The following is a 15,198-nucleotide window of genomic DNA, read 5'->3' on the forward strand; positions in this document are numbered from 1 at the left end:
TAACACATAAGGACTTACATACACTTAAGGTAAAGGAGTGAAAAAGACATTTCAGCAAATGGATATCAAAGGTGAGTATGAGTAGCTACTCTTATATCAGACAAAATAAACTTTAAAGCAACAGCAGTTAAAAAAGACAAAGGGACATTATATAGTGAAAAGGGGCCTTGTTTGACAGGAACATATCACATTCATAAATATATATGCACCTAATACTGGAGCTCCCAAATTTATAAAACAATTACTAATAGATCTAAGAAATGAGATGGAAGCAACACAATAATAGTGGGGGATTTCAATACTCCACTGACAGCAGTTGACATGTCATCAAGACAGAAAGTCAACAAGGAAACAATGAATTTAAACTATACCATGGAACAATGGACTTAACAGATATATACAGAACATCTCATCCAACAACCACAGAATATACATTCTATTCAATGGCATATGAAACTTTCTCCTAGATAGACCATATGATAAGCCACAAAACGAGCCCAATAAATTTAAGAAAATTGAAATCATATCAAGCACTCTCTCAGACCATAGTGGAATAAAACTGGAAATCAACTCCAAACCTTCAAAACCATGTAAATACATAGACATTAAGTAATCTTCTCCTGAATGATCATTGGGTCAAAATGGAATCAGGATAGAAATTTAAAAATTCTTCAAACTGACCAGCAATAGTGACACAACCTATCAAAATCTCTTGGATATAGCAAAGGCAGTGCCAAGTGGAAAGTTCATAGCCCTAAAAGCCTAGATCAAAAAGTCTGAAAGAGCACAAACAAACAATCTAATGTCACACTTCAAGGAACTAGAGAAGCAAGAACAAACTAAACCCAAACCCAGCAGAAGAAAGGAAATAACCAAGATCAGAGCAGAACTAAATGAAACTGAAACAAAAAGAAAATTATGAAAGATAAATGAAACCAAAAGGTGGTTCTTTAAAAAGATAAATAAAATTGATAGACCATTAGTAATATTAATCAAGAAAAGAAGAGAGAAAATCCAAATAAGTTCAATAAGAAATGAACTGGAAGATATTACAACTGGCACCACAGAAATGCAAAAGATCATTCAAGGTTACAATGAACACCTTTACATGCATAAACTAGAAAACAGAATAGATGGATAAATTCCCAGAAAGGTGCAACCCTTCTAGCTTAAATCAGGAAGAATTAGATACCCTGAACAGACCAATAACAAGCAGCAAGTTTGAAATGGCAATTAAAAAATTACCAACAAAAAAGTCCAGGACCAGACAGATTCACAGCAGAATTCTACAAGACATTCAAAGAAGAATTGGTACCAATCCTATTGACACTGTTCCACAAGATAGAGAAAGAGGGAATCCTCCCTAAATCATTCTCTGAAGTCAGTATCACCCTAATACCAAAACTGGAAAAAACATAACCAAACAAGAAATCTACAGAACAATATCCCTGACAAACATAGATACTGAAATCCTTAACAAAATACTAGCTAACTGAATCCAAAAACATATCACAATGATAATCCACCATGATCAAGTGGGTTTCATATCAGGAATGCAGGGATGGTTTAGCACATACAAGTCAATAAATGTGATACACTTCACAAATAGAATTGAAAACAAAAATCACATGATTATCTCAATAGAAGCAGAAAAGCATTTGACAAAATCCAGCATCCCTTTATGATTAAAACTCTCAGCAAAACTGGCATACGAGGGACATACCTCGATATCATGAAAGCCATCTATGACAAACTTATAGCCAACATAAAACTGAGTGGGGAAAAGTTGAAATGATTCCCTCTGAGAACTGGAACAAGACAAGGATGCCCACTTTCACCTTTCCTCTTCAGCATAGTACTAGAAGTCCTAGCCAAAGCAATCAGACAAGAGAAAGAAAGAAAGGGCATCCAAATTGGCAAAGAGGAAGTCAGACTGTTGCTGTTTGCTGATGATATGATCATTTACATAGAAAACCCTGAAGGCTCCTCCAGAAAGCTCCTAGAACTGATAAAATAATTCAGTAAAGTTTCTGGATACAAAATTAATATATACAAATCAGCAGCTCTTTTATACACCAATAGTGACTAAGCTGAGAATCAAATTAAGAACACAACCCCTTTTATAATAGCTGCCTAAAAAAAAAAAAAAAAACAAAAACTTAGGAATATACCTAACAAAGGAGGTGAAAGACCTCTACAAGGAAAACTACAAAGCACTTCTGAAAGACATCATAAATGACACAAACAAATGGAAACACATCCCATGCTCATGGATGAGAGAATTAATATTGTAAAAATGATCATATGCCAAAAGCAATATAGAAATTCAATGCAATTTCCATCAAAATACCATTATCATTCTTCACAGAATTAGAAAAACAATTCTAAAATTCATATGGAACCAAGAAAGAGCCCATATAGCCAAAGCAAGAGTAAGCATAAAGAACAAATATGGAAGAATCACATTACGTGATTTCAAACTATACTATAAGATCATAGTCACCAAAGCAGCATGGCATTGGTATAAAAATAGGCACATAGACCAACGGAACAGAATACAGAACCCAGAAATAAACCCAAATGTTTATAGCCATCTGATCTTTGACAAAGCAAACAAAAACATAAAGTGGGGAAAGGACACTCTTTTCAACAAATGGTGCTGGGATAATTGGCTAGTCACATGTAGGAGAAGGAAAGTGGGTCCTCATCTCTCACTTTATACAAAAATCAACTCAAGATGGATTAGTTACTTAAATCTAGGATTTGAAACTAAAAATTCTAGAAGAAAACATTGGAAAAACCCTCCTAGACATTCCCATAGGCAAAGATTTCAAGACCAAAAACCCAAAAGCAAATGCAATAAAAATAAAGATAAATAACTGGAACCTAATTAAACTAAACAGCTTTTGCATAGCAAAAGAGACAGTCAGTAGAGTAAACAGACAACCCACAGAGTGGGAGAAAGTCTTCACAATCTATACATTTCACAAAGAACTAATATCCAGAATCTACAACGAACTCAAACAAATCATCAAGAAAAAAACAAACGACCCCATAAAAAGTGGGCTAAGGACATGAATAGACAATTCTCAAAAGAAAATATACAAATGGCTAACAAACATATGAGAAAATGTTCAACATCACTAACGATCAGGGAAATGCAAATCAAAACCACAATGCGATACCACCTTGCTCCTGCAAGAATGGCTTTAATAAAAAAATTTAAAACTGGTAGATATTGGCATGAATGTGGTAAACAGGGAACACTACTACACTGCTGGTGGGAATATAAACTAGTACAACCACTGTGGAAAGCAGTGTGGAGATTCATTAAAGACCTAAAAGTAGAACTACCATTTGATCCAGCATTTCCACTACTGGTATCTACCCAGAGCAAAAGAACTCATTATATGAAAAAGATATTTGTGCACACATGTTTATAGCAGCACAATTCACAATTGCAAAAATGTGAAACCAACCCAAATGCCTATCAATTAGCGAGTGGATAAAGAAACAGTATATATATACATATATAAAAAATATATATTATATATATATGATGGAATACTATTCAGCCATAAAAAGGAATGAATTAATGGCATTCGTAGTGACCTGGATGAGATTGGAGACCATTATTCTAAGTGCAGTAACTCAGGAATGGAAAACCAAACATCATATGTTCTCACTCATAAGTGGGAGCTAAGTTATGAGGAAGCAAAGGAATAAGAATGACACAATGAACTTTGGGGACTCAGGGGAAAAGGGTGGGAAGTGGGTGAGGGATAAAAGACTACAAATAGGGTGCAGTGTATACTACTCGGGTGGTGGATGCACCAAAATCTTACAAATCACAACTACAGAACTTACTCATGTAATCAAACACTGCCTGTTCCCCAATAACTTATGGAAATAAAAAAAAATTTTAATTAAAACTTAGAAGAAAAACAAAGGATGTAACAGAATGATAGGCTGGTGGTAAAATCTGTCTAATCTTGTTCAGTAGAAGGAATAACTTGTGAAAACTGTCTGATATAATATGGTGTTGCTGTACAGGCATACCTTGTCTTATTGCACTTTGCTTTATTGTGCTTCACGATACTGCATTTTTTACAAGTTGAAGTTTTGTGCCAATTGTGTTTTGAGTAAGTCTATTGGCACCATTTGTTCAACAGCAGGTGCTCACTTTATATCTCTATGTCATGTTCTGGTCATTCTCATATTATTTCAAACTTTTTCATTATTGTTATACCTGTTACAGTGATCTGTGATCAGTGATCTTTGATGTTACTATTGACTTCATTTGGGGGCATTACAAACCACATCCATATAGGATGTCAAACTTAATCAATGAATATTGTATGTGTTCTGACTGCTCCATTGACTGGCCATTCCTTTTTTGGAATGACTCATCCCTTTCCTTTTTTGGGGGGCCTCTATTTCCTGAGACACAAGAATATTAAAGTTAGACCAGTTAATAACCTTACAACGGCCTCTAAGTGTTCAAGTGAAAGAAAGGGTCACAAATCTGTCACTTTAAACCAAAAACTAGAAGTGATTAAGCTGAGTGAGCAAGGCATGTCAAAAGCTGAGATAGGCTGGATGCTAGGCCTTTTGTGCCAAACAGTGAGTCAAGTTGTGAATGCAAAGACAGAGTTCTTTAAAGAAATTAAAAGTGCTACTTCAGGGAACACATGAATGATAAGAAAGCAAAAGAGGCTTATTGCTGATATGGAGAAAGTTTTAGTGACCTGGATAGAAAATCCAACCAGCCTCAACATTCCCTTAAGCCAAAGCCAAATCCAGAGCAAGTCCCCAATTCTCTTCAATTCTATAAAGCTTCAGAGAGTTGAGGAAGCTGCAGAAGAGAAGTTTGAAGTTAGCTGAGGTGAGGTTCATGGGTTTTAAGAAATAAGCCATCTCCATAACGTAAGAAGTTCCAATACTGGTGTAGAAGCTGCAGTAAGTTATTCAGGAGAACTAACTAAGCAAATCAATGCAATTGGCTACTAAACAGCAGATTTCCAATGTAGGCAAAACAGCCTACTATTGGATGAAGATGCCATCTAGGATTTTCATAGCTAGAGAGGAGAAGTCAATGTCTGGCTTTAAAGCTTCAAAGGACACACTGACTCTCTTTTCAGGGAGAATGCAGCTTGTGACTTGAAGTTGAAGCCAATGCCCATTTAGCATTTCAAAAATCCTAGGGTGTCTCTCAGAATGTTTGAGTGAAAAAAAAGAAAAATAATCTGAGTGATCTTAAAAATTATGTTAAATCTGCTCTGACTGTTCTCTATAAATGAAAAAGCAAAGCCTGTATGACAGCATATCTGTTTACAGCATGGCTTACTGAATATCTAAATATTTTATGTCCACCGTTGAGACATACTGCTCAGAAAATTTCTTTCAAAATATTTCTGCTCATTGACAATGCATATGGTCACCCAAGAGTTCTGATAAAATTGTAGAAGATTAATATTGTTTTTGTGCCTGCTATCACAATATTATTCTGTAACCAATGAATCAAGAAGTAATTTTGATTATTCTAAAGAAATGAAATCTTGTTACGTTTCCCAGGCTGGAGTCGAACTCCTGGCCTTAACTGATTCTTCCACCTCGGCCTTCTGTGTAGCTGGGATTGTAAGCATGCACCACCATGCTTGACTTTCAAATCTCATTATTTAAGAAAGATCTTTTGTAAGGCTATAGCTGCCATAGCTAGTGATTCCTCTGATGAATTTGGGCAAAGTAAGTTGGAAACCTTCTGAAAAGAATTTACCATTGTAGATGCCATTTGTGATTCCTGGGAGGAGGTCAAAATATTAACATTAACAGAAGTTTGGAAGAAGTTGATTCCAACCTTTACAGATGACTTTATGGGGTTCAAGATTTCAGCAGACGAAGTAACTGCAGATGTGGAAATAGCAAGAGAACCAAAATTAGAAGAGAAGCCTGAAGATATGACTGAATTGCTGCAATTTCATGATAAACTTTAATGGATGATGAGTTGTTTTTTATAGATGAGCAAAGAAGTGGTTTCTTGAGATGGAATCTACTCCTGGTGAAGATGCTATAAGCATTGTTGAAGTGATAACAAACAGTTTGGAATATTCCATAAACTTTGTTGATAAAGCAGTGGCAGGGTTTGAGAGGATTTACTCCAATATTAAAAGAATTTCTATTGTGGGTCAAATGCTATCAAGCAGTATCACTTGCTACACAGAAATCTTTCATTAAAGGAAAAGTCAATTGATAAAACAAACTTTATTGTTGGCTTATTTTCAGAAATTACAACAGTCACCACAGCCTTCAGCAACTATCACTCTGATCAGTGAGCAACCATCACCATGGTCAGTGAGCAGCCATCAACATCGAGGCAAGACCCTCCACCAGCTAAAAGATTATGACTCGCTGCAGGCTCAGGTGATCATTAGCAATTTTTAGCAATAAAGTATTTTTAAATTAAGGTATCTACATTTTATTTTTGTTGGAATGCTGTTGCACAAGTAATAGACTACAGTATAAGGTAAATACAAATTTTATATGCACTGGAAAACCAAAAAATTGGTATGATCTGCTCTAATGTGATATTTTCTTTATTGTGGTGATCTGAAACCAAACACGCAATATCTTTGAGGTATGCCTGCCTTGTTTATCTTAGAACTTTCAGAGATATATCAGGCCTAACTTAGGATCACAACTAGAACTCAGTATTGTCAATGGTTTACATCGTTTCTGCATTTAGTCGAGACTTAAGCATTCATCCAGATCTTAAATTTTTTTTCTCTCTCTTTTTTGGGGTAATTTACAGTTTGGAAGGCATTGAAATATCTAAAGAATAATGAAAAAGTAGAATTGGATGAGGCCGACACACTCATGGTCATTTATTTCCTGTGTTATTACTTTCTGTGATACCATCCAGCACAAAATAGTATTTATCTATTTTTAATGACATCCAGGGGATAAGATTCCTCTTGGCCACTTGGAGCAATGCTTAGGAGACTCCTCTGAAAAGAAATGTTTCATATGTAGCATGAATCCTTCATGCTGTTCATTGAGTTCTTGTGAGTAAATTCAGAATTAGTTGAGCACCTGCTATGTACAGTACCCATGGTGAGGGCCATGAAGGGCAAAACAATATTTATAAAGTGTCTCTAACCTTATTAAATGTAAATAAGAAGGAAAATATATAAATATTCAAGTAGTTAATTAAAATACTAGGAATATGATAAATACTATGATAAATATTAATTGCTTAACAAAGAAAATAAATGCCATATGAGACTCTAGAAACCATAGACAACTGGGAGATTGGGCGATTAGGGAAAACTTCAAAGAGAACATAACACTTTCACTGAAGCTGGAATTACGGGTAGGGTTTAGGCTGAAGGAGAAAAAATGAGAGTACACTCAAAGTGAAGAAAATTGGGCAACAGTGCTGTGCCATAGCAAATCTCTGCATTGTGCTCAAAAACAAAGGGCAGACAACACCAATTCAGCAGAGGATTTGAGTGGGCATACACCAGGGCCTCAGACAGGAAAGGCAGATGGGCAAGGCTTATGGAAGGCAATAAATGCAGGTTAGGCTGTTTTGAGTATTACTAGGAAATCACTGGGTGTGGTGGAGGGGAAAAGTAACATGGTATAAGTATTTTATGAAAATCAATCTGGCTATAAAGTACTGCCTGGTTTGGAAAGGAGAAGATTCCTTTTATTTTGCCTTTAGTATAACCAGAGAAGGATTTGAATAAAGCAGAGCTATATGAGAGTAAAAGAATAAGTACATTTACTATAATTTACTTTTATAAAGCAGATAAGGTAATGCTAATATTATTAATTATATTATTAAGTAATTACATTAATTGTAATATTCAATGAGAATGTTACATGTTGTCAAGTATCCATGAATTTTTACCTAAAAAGTTTATGTGGCCCTAGTTATGATATTTTAGTAATCATATAGTTATATATTCTAATAGCCTAGTAGTCAATCTGGATGAACTGCACTGGGCACCCAGGAGAAAGCACACAGAATTAAAAGCCTGTCATTGACTTGAATTTATTAGCTCTTCTTTGTTCATAAGAAATGGAAATATTCTATAAAAACCTATTTTTTATTAATGAAAGTTAATAATACCTCTGTAGAGGCATTTTACTCTACATTTCACTCTGGCTTTGGGCTTATTTCAACTTTCTTTATAATAAAGTAGAGGTATATCTTTATCTTTTTTTTTTTAATGAGAGATTTACATAGCTCAGGTACCAAAATATCTAGAGCACCTGCATGACTAGAAACTTTATAGTGCTAATTGGCAATACACTACACAACCAGATAAGCACATCAGATGAAACTCTTAAAAACAAATATTGAGGCTGGCAAGATGGCCAAATAGGAACAGCTCTGGCCTGCAGCTCCCAGCAAGATCAATGCAGAAGGTGGGTGATATTTGCATTTCCAACTGAGGTACTCAGCTCATCTCATTAGGACTGGTTAGGCAGTGGGTGCAGCCCACGGAGGGTGAGCTGAAGTAAGGTGTGGTGTCACCTCACCTGGGAAGCGCAAAGGGTCAGGGAACTGTCCTCAAGCCAAGGAAAGCCTTAAGAGACTGTGCTGTGAGGAATGATACATTCCAGCCCAGATACTATAATTTTCCCACAGTCTTGGCAACCCGCAGACCAGGAGATTCCCTGAGGTGCCACCAGAGCCCTGGGTTGCAAGCACAGAACTGGGCGGTCGTTTGGGCAGACACTGAGCGAGCTGCAAAAGTTTTTTCCATACCCGGTGGCACCTGGAATGCCAGTGAGACAGAACCATTCACTCCTCTGAAAAGGGGGCTGAAGCCAGGGAGCCAAGTGGTCTAGCTCAGCTGATCCCACCCCCACAGAGCTCAGCAAGCTAAGATCCACTGGCTTGAAGTTCTCGCTGCCAGCACAGCAGTCTGAAGTCAACCTGGAACACTCAAGCTTGGTGGGGGGAGGGGCGTTCACCATTACTGAGGCTTGAGTAGGCAATTTTCCCCTCAAAGTGCTGTTGGGAAGTTCAAACTGGGCAGAGCCTACTGCAGCTCGGCAAAGCCACTGTAGCCAGATGGCCTCTCTAGATTCCTCCTCTCTGGGCAGGGCATCTCTGAAAGAAAGGAAGCAGCCCCAGTCAGGGGCTTATAGATAAAACTCCCATCTCCCTGGGACAGAGCACCTGGGGGAAGGGGTGGCTGCGGGCATGCTTCAACCGACTTAAACGTTCCTGCCTGCCAGCTCTGTAGAGAGCAGTGGATCTCCCAGCACAGTGCTCCAGCTCTGCTAAGGGACAGGCTGTCTCCTCAAGTAAGTCCCTAACTTCTGTGACTCCTGACTGGGAGATACCTCCCAGCAGGTGTCGACAGATACCTCACACAGGAAAGCTCTGGCTGGTATCTGGTGGGTGGCCCTCTGGGATGAAGCTTCCAGAGAAAGGAACAGGCAGCAATCTTTGCTGTTCTGCAGACTCTGCTGGTGATACCCAGGGAAACAGGGTCTGAAGTGGACCTCCAGCAAACTCCAGCAGACCTGCGGCAGAGGGGACTGGCTGTTAGAAGGAAAACTAACAAACAACAAAAAGAACATACATACCAAAATCCCATCCAAAGGTCACCAACATCAAAGACTAAATGTAGATAAATCCACAAAGGTGAGGAAAAACCAGCGCAAAAAGGCTGAAAATTCCAAAAACTAGAATGTCTCTTCTCCTCAAAAGGATCACAACTCCTCTCCAGCAAGGGAACAAAACTGGACAGAGAACGAGTTTGACAAATTGACAGAAGTAGGCTTCAGAAGGTGAGTAATAACAAACTCCTCCAGGTTAAAGGAGGATATTCTAGCCCAATACAAGGAAGCTAAGAACCTTGAAAAAAGGTTAGACAAGTTGCTAGCTAGAATAACCAGTTTAGAGAAGAATATAAATGACCTGATGGAACTGAAATATAGCACGAGAACTTCGTGAAGCATATACAAGTATCAATAGCTGAATCGATCAAGTGGAAGAAAGGATATTAGAGATTGAAGATCAACTTAATGAAATAAAGCATGAAGAAAAGATTAGAGAAAAAAGGATGAAAAGGAATAAGCAAAGCCTCCAAGAAATATGGGACTATGTGAAACGATCAAATCTACATTTGATTGGTGTACCTGAAAGTGATGTGGAGAATGGAACCAAGTTGGAAAACACTCTTCAGGTTATTATCCAGGAGAACTTCCCCAACCTAGCAAGACAGGCCAACATTCAAATTCAGGAAATACAGAGAACACCACAAAGATACTCCTCAAGAAGAGCAACCCCAAGACACATAATCATCAGATTCACCAAGATTGAAATGAAGGAAAAAATGTTAAGGGCAGCCAGAGAGAAAGGTTGGGTTACCCACAAAGGGAAGCCCATCAGACTAACAGTGGGTCTTTCTGCAGAAATCCTACAAGCCAGAAGAGAATGGAGGTCAATGTTCAACATTCTTAATTAAAAGAACTTTCAACCTAGAGTTTCTTATGTAGCCAAACTAAGCTTTATAAGTGAAGGAGAAATAAAATCCTTTAGAGACATGCAAATGCTGAGAGATTTTGTCACCACCAAGCCTGCCTTATAAGAGCTCCTGAAGGAAGCACTAAATATGGAAAGGAATAACTGGTACCAGCCTCTGCAAACACATACAAAATTGTAAAGACCATTGACACTATGAAGAAACTGTATCAACTGACAGGCAAAATAACCAGTTAGCATCATAATGACAGGATCAAATTCATACATAACTATATTAACCTTAAATGTAAATGGGCTAAATGCCCCAATTAAAAAACACAGACTGGTAAATTGGATACAGAGTCAAGACCCGTTGGTGTGCTGTATTTAGGAGACCAATCTCATATGCAAAGACACACATAAGCTTAAAATAAAGGGATGGAGGAATATTTCCCAAGCAAATGGAAAGCAAAAAGAAGTAGGGGTTGCAATCCTGGTCTCTGATAAAACAGACTTCAGAAAAAAAGAAAAGAAAGATCAAAAAAGACGAAGATAATCATGTGGTTCTTGTCTTTGGTTATGTTTATATGCTGGATTATGTTTATTGATTTGTGAATGTTGAACCAGCCTTGCATCCCAGGGATGAAGCCCACTTGATCATGGTGGATGAGCTTTTTGATGTGCTGCTGAATCCGGTTTGCCAGTATTTTATTGAGGATTTTTGCATCGATGTTCATCAGGGATATTGGTCTAAAATTCTCTTTTTTTGTTGTGTCTCTGCCAGGCTTTGGTATCAGGATGATGTTGGCCTCATAAAATGAGTTAGGGAGGATTCCCTCTTTTTCTATTGATTGGAATAGTTGCAGAAGGAACGGTACCAGCTCCTCCTTGTACCTCTGGTAGAATTCAGCTGTGAATCCATCTGGTCCTGGACTTTTTTTGGTTGGTAGACTATTAATTATTGCCTCAATTTCAGAGTCTGCTATTGGTCTATTCAGGGATTCAACTTCTTCCTGGTTTAGTCTTGGAAGAGTGTAAGTGTCCAGGAAATTATCCATTTCTTCTAGATTTTCCAGTTTATTTGCGTAGAGGTGTTTATAGTATTCTCTGATGGTAGTTTGTATTTCTGTGGGGGTCGGTGGTGGTATCCCCTTTATCATTTTTTATTGCATCTATTTGATTCTTCTCTCTTTTCTTCTTTATTAGTCTTGCTAGGGGTCTGTCAATTTTGTTGATCTTTTCAAAAAACCAACTCCTGGATTCATTGATTTTTTGGAGAGTTTTTTGTGTCTCTATCTCCTTCAGTTCTGCTCTGATCTTAGTTATTTCTTGCCTTCTGCTAGCTTTTGAATGTGTTTGCTCTTGCTTCTCTAGTTCTTTTAATTGTGATGTTAGAGTGTCAATTTTAGATCTTTCCTGCTTTCTCTTGTGGGCATTTAGTGCTATAAATTTCTCTCTACACACTGCTTTAAATGTGTCCCAGAGATTCTGGTATGTTGTATCTTTGTTCTCATTGGTTTCAAAGAACATCTTTATTTCTGCCTTCATTTCGTTATGTACCCAGTAGTCATTCAGGAGCAGGATGTTCAGTTTCCATGTAGTTGAGCGGCAATGCATGTTCTCACTCATAGGTGGGAACTGAACAATGAGATCACTTGGACTCGGGAAGGGGAACATCACACACCAGGGCCTATCATGGGGAGTGGGGAGGGGGGAGGGATTGCATTGGGAGTTATACCTGATGTAAATGACGAGTTGATGGGTGCTGACGAGTTGATGGGTGCAGCACACCAACATGGCACAAGTATACATATGTAACAAACCTGCACGTTATGCACATGTACCCTACAACTTAAAGTATAATAATAATAATTAATTAATTAATTAATTAAGAAAAAAAGAAAATACATGTAGAGAACTTCAAACAATACCTGGTCCATAGTAAGCAAAAAATAAATGTTAGCCTTTGTATTAGTCCTCTTATTTTATTAGTTGGTTGTTAAATTTTAGTTACTAACTCGCTTATTTTTTGCTTTGATAAGATAAACAGATTTATGAAACTGAAAAAAAAAAAAGACGAAGAAGGGCATTACATAATGGTAAAGGGATCAACACAACAAGAAGAGCTAACTATCCTAAATATATATACTCTCAATAGAGGAGCACCCAGATTCATAAAGCAAGTTCTTAGAGACCTTCAAAGAAACAGACTCCCACACAATAATAGTGGGAGACTTTAACACCCCACTGTCAATATTAGACAGATCAATGGGACAGAAAATTAACAAGGATATTCAGGACTTAAACTCAGCTCTGGACCAAGCAGACTTAACAGACGTCTACAGAGCTCTCCACCCCAAATCAACGGAATATGCATTCTTCTCAGCACCACATCACACTTATTCTAAAATTGACCTCATAATTGGAAGTAAAACATTCCTCAGCAAATGCAAAAAAACAGAAATCAAAACAAAGTCTCTCAGACCACAGTGCAATCAAATTAGCACTCAGGATTAAGAAACTCACTCAAAATCACACAACTACAGGGAAACTGAATAACCTGCTCCTGAATGACTACTGTGTAAATAACATAATTAAGGCAGAAATAAAGAAGTTCTTTGAAACCAGTGAGAACAAAGACACAATGTACCAGAATCTCTGCGACACAGCCAAAGCAGTGTTTACAGGAAAATTTATAGCACTAAATGCTCACAGAAGAAAGTGAGAAAGATCTAAAATCGACACCCTAACATCACAATTAAAAGAACTAGAGAAGCAACAGCAAACAAATTCAAAAGCTAGCAGAAGGCAAGAAATAACTAAGATCAGAGCAGAACTGAAGGACACAGAGACATGAAAAACTCTTCAAAAAATCAATGAATCCAGGAGGTGGCTTTTCGAAAAGGACAAAATAGATAGACCACTAGCCAGACTAATAAAGAAGAAAAGAGAAGAACCAAATAGACTCAAGAAAAAATGATAAAGGGGATATCACCACTGATCCCACAGAAATATAAACTACCGTCAGAGAATACTATAAACACCTCTAAGCAAATAAACTAGAAAATCTAGAAGAAATAAAGAAATTCCTAGACACATATGCTGTCCCAAGACTAAACCAGAAAGAAGTTGAATCCCTGAATAGACCAATAATAAGTTCTGAAATTGAGGCAGCAATTAATAGCCTACCAACCAAAAACAAACAAACAAACGAACAAACGAACAACAACAAAAAACCAGGACCAGACAGATTCACAGCTGAATTCTACCAGAGGTAAAAAGAGGAGCTGGTGCCATTGCTTCTGAAACTATTCCAAACAATACAAATAACTAACTCATTTTATGAGGCCAGCATAATCCTAATACCAAAACCTTGCAGAAACACACCAAAAAAAGAAAATTTCGGGCAATATCCCTGATAAACATTGATGCGAAAATCCCCAATAAAATACTGGCAAATTGAATCCAGCAGTGCATCAAAAACTTATCCACCACGATCAAGTCAGCTTCATCCCTGGGATTCAAGCCTCTTTCAACATACACAAATCAATAAACATAGTCCATCACATAAACAGAACCAATGACAAAAATGGCATGATTACCTCAATTGATGCAGAAAAAGCCTTCGACAAAATTCAACACCGCTTCATGCCAAAAACTCTCAATAAACTAGGTATTGATGGAACGTATCTCAAAATAATAAGAGCTATTTATGACAAACCCACAGCCAATATCATACTGAATGGGCAAATCCTGGAAGCATTCCCTTTGAAAACTGTCACAAGACAAGGATACCCTCTCTCACCACTCCTATTCAACATAGTATTGGAAGTTCTGCCCAGGACAATCAGTCAAGATAAATAAATAAAGGGTATTCAAATAGGAAGAGAAGAAGTCAGATTGTCCCTGTTTGCAGATAACATGATTGTATAATTAGAAAACCCCATCGTCTCAGCCCCAAATCCCCTTAAGCTGATAAGCAACTTCAGCAAAGTCTCAGGATACAAAATCAATGTGCAAAAATCACAAGTATTCCTGTATACCAAAAACAGACAAACAGAGAACCAAACCATGAGTGAACTCCCATTCACGATTGCTAGAAAGAGAATAAAATACCTAGGAATACAACTTACAAGGGAGGTGAAGGACCTGTTAAAGGAGAACTACAAACCACTGCTCAAGAAAATAAGAAAGGACACAAACAAATGGAAAAACATTTCATGCTCATGGATAGGAAGTATCAATATCATGAAAATGGCCATACTGCCCAAAGTAATTTATAGATTCAATGCTATCCCCATCAAGCGACCATTGACTTTCTTTACAGAATTAGAAAAAAATTAATTTAAGTTTCACATGGAACCAAAAAAAAATACCATATAGCCAAGACAATCCTAAGCAAAAAGAACAAAGCTGGAGGCATCATACTACTTGACTTCAAACTATACTATAATGCTATAGTAACCAAAGCAGCATGGTACTGGTACCAAAACAGATACATAGACCAATGGAACAGAACAGAAGCCTCAGAAATAATACCACACATCTACAGCCATCCGATCTTTGACAAGCCTGACAAAAACAAGCAATGGGGGAAGGATTACCTATTTAATAAATGGTGTTGGGAAAACTGGCTAACCATATGCAGAAACTGAAATGAGACCCCCTTCTTACATCTTCTACAAAAATTAACTCAAGATGAATTAAAGGCT

At 37.4% G+C, this 15,198-nt stretch overlaps 1 long non-coding RNA gene across 8 annotated transcripts in view; it reads left to right on the top strand.

Moving 5' to 3' along the window:
• The window catches only part of LOC123572994 (uncharacterized), a 345,306-nt gene that overhangs the window by 208,191 nt on the left and 121,917 nt on the right, over positions 1-15,198 (top strand). For 6 of the 8 annotated variants that reach the window (XR_012433608.1, XR_012433607.1, XR_012433604.1 and 3 more), the window contains exon 3: positions 6,283-6,420. The exons of the other annotated variants lie outside the window; for them this stretch is intronic. This is a non-coding gene — a long non-coding RNA (uncharacterized lncRNA). The remainder of the gene's footprint in view (positions 1-6,282; positions 6,421-15,198) is intronic. 8 annotated transcript variants of the gene reach the window in all.

This window comes from Macaca fascicularis, chromosome 4 (genome assembly GCF_037993035.2).
Source record: "Macaca fascicularis isolate 582-1 chromosome 4, T2T-MFA8v1.1".
NCBI classification, from domain to species: domain Eukaryota; kingdom Metazoa; phylum Chordata; class Mammalia; order Primates; family Cercopithecidae; genus Macaca; species Macaca fascicularis.